At 35.5% G+C, this 2,677-nt stretch overlaps 1 protein-coding gene across 2 annotated transcripts in view; it reads left to right on the top strand.

Annotated features, from left to right (window-relative positions):
* The window catches only part of LOC117175909 (cell division cycle protein 20 homolog), a 135,391-nt gene that overhangs the window by 1,744 nt on the left and 130,970 nt on the right, over positions 1-2,677 (top strand). The gene's annotated exons all lie outside the window — the stretch shown is intronic.

Here is a 2,677-nt window from a genome sequence, read left to right as displayed (position 1 = left end):
TTAATGTAAATATACTAAGAAATATTTATTCTAATTTAAGGAAACGATTAATTTATTTTATTTATTATTAAATACAAATGATTAATATTTATATTATTTATAACTTAAATCATCAACCTAATATATCTGACAATTAAAAAAGAAATTTAAGAATTTATTCTTATATTTTAAAAATTATTATTTACACCTAAATTTAAATATAACAAGTTAATTATAAGTTTTAATTTCAACTTTTTTTACATTCTCATCATTTATGATTGCGAAAGTATTAGAATTGTCGGAAATTTGACATCACACTTTTTCAACGGATCTCCACGTTTCAAGACCCACTGAATCCGAAAATCAGGTTTTCACGATGGCGTCTGTCTGTCTGTCCGTCCGTCCGTAAACACGATAACTCTCGAAAAAATGAACGAATCAAATTCATCTTTGGCACACTTTTTTTAGGTCCTAAAAGAAAGGACGAGTTCGTGAACCAGCCATTTTTGATAAAAATTCAAAAAATGAGCGCATTTTGAAAATTTTTGAGACCACTTTTTTCTGAATTTGAAAATTCTATGCACATATATTTATAGTATTAAAAAGAACAAACAATTTATCCTAATTACTTTTTTCGATAAAAAGAAAATTCTCAGAGTTATAGCGTTTTCAAATTTTTTTTAATTAAACGAAAATCAAAATTTGAAGCCGAAAATCACACGATATGAAAAAAAGCCGAGAGAAGAAAAACATTTCTTTCTAAAAGCCCTACAAGATTATCGTAACCAATTTTTGGATTTTCTTAAAAAATCGAAAATTCAAATTTTTATTGCACAAAAAATAATAGAAAATAAAAAATTCCATTTTGTGGACAAACTATGTAGGATACGAAAAAAGGTGAATTAACAAAAATGGTTATCCCAAAAAAGATCTACAATTTCCTTAAGAATCACTTCTTGATAGGATGCGTACTTTTTGTTTTATTCGTGAAAAATAACGCTGAAAAAAAAAATGTCTGGAAAAACGACGAAAGTTACGAGAAAAAAAATCCAACAAAACCTGTTTGCAAATATCTGTCGGAAATCCAGCGTGCACCTCGAGTGTCACGATGAGAATGTGTACCTGAAAGCCTACAGAGCTTTCAGAAACTTAATCTTTGACTATACTTAATGAAGTAGACAATTCAGAATATGAAGACGCATATAAATACTGCCATCTAAAAGAGATCTTTTTCATTAATTTTTTTTGTCAAGAATTCAAAATGCAAAGAATAAATATCCGAGCGCGAAGCGCGAGGTGTAATTATGTTCGAGCGCGAAGCGCGAGATCCAACCATCGCGCGCCTTAGGCGCGCTCAACCTGCGAGCAAAGCGAGCCGCGCGCACGGCGCGCGATGGGAATGTGCCCGCGAAGCGGGCAGATTTTTATTTTTAAAATAAAATATTCTGGTGAAATATTTTCTTTAAAGAATCTAATAATAATTTAGAGATATCGCTCCCAATTGCTCCAAACCTTGCAAAGCCAACGCAGTTCATTCAAAAATACTCTCAAATACATATTTCTAAACTTTGACAAAAATTCGTTCATAGATTACTACTCTATTATTCTTACACTATTTTCCTATTCTTTATAAAAAACAATAAAAATTCCATTTTCTATACAGACATGGCTTGACGGTCGCGAAAGGCACCTTTTTTTCAATTTTCTTGGTGCGTGAGCCTCACACCGCTTCACAACCCCGACTTATGTCGTAAAACTCACAGGAAACCCACAAAACCCTGGGAGTAGGTTGCAGCCTTTCTTTTTTATAAACAGTATTCCATTCACTCATTTATACTTTTTACGGAATTTCTAGAATTGGTCCCACAAAAAAAAAGTTTCAAATAATTCCAGGGTCCCATCCTAATTTGAGCATTTATAGTCCCTAATAGTTTTTCAATTACAAAAGGACCATCGAAAATGGGTAACCCATCTGGGTTACCTTGCTTTTCCAGACCGACTCCTCGACCACCAGTTGCCTGACGGCCCGTGTGCCGCAATCCCCGCAGATGGGACCAGCTTCCATCACTGTATACCGTCCCATCTGACGGTCCCTGCTTTTCCAGACCGACCCCTCGACCATCAGTTTCCTGAAGGCGCGTGTGCCGCAATCCTCGCAGATGGGACTAGCTTTCACCACTGTACACCGTCCTATCTGACGGTCCTGTATTTGGGCGAATTTCCTCCCTCAAGCTTCAGGAATTATCTAGCTCAGAGTACGCGAACTACAGAACACGACCGTCCACCTATCTTACAGGGACGTGAGCCTCTTCATTATAGGGACGATTTCTTGACAATGCATCTGCGTTAAAATTTATTTTTCCCGGTTTATAGACGATGTAGTACTCATACTCGAAAAGTTCGACTCGTCATCTAGCAAGTCTGGAGTTTGGATCCTTTAATTTATAGAGCCATACCAATGGTCGATGATCGATGACCAAAGAAAAATAACGTCCATAAATATAAGGTCGAAAATATTTCACGCCAAAAACTATTCCTAACCATTCCTTTTCAATTGTGGTATAATTTAAGTCAACATGTTATAAAACTCAAGATGCGAAAGATACAGTCTGTCAAGTTAAAGCGTGGGTGGCTTTACTCGCAGTCGGTAAGGTGTATCGACATGATTTTGGTGTCAAAATATTAAGAAGAGCTCCCT

This window comes from Belonocnema kinseyi, chromosome 7 (genome assembly GCF_010883055.1).
Source record: "Belonocnema kinseyi isolate 2016_QV_RU_SX_M_011 chromosome 7, B_treatae_v1, whole genome shotgun sequence".
Classification (NCBI taxonomy): Eukaryota; Metazoa; Arthropoda; class Insecta; order Hymenoptera; family Cynipidae; genus Belonocnema; species Belonocnema kinseyi.
The sequence above is the reverse complement of the archived record's forward strand: the minus strand, read 5'-3'. Positions and strand labels throughout refer to the sequence as shown.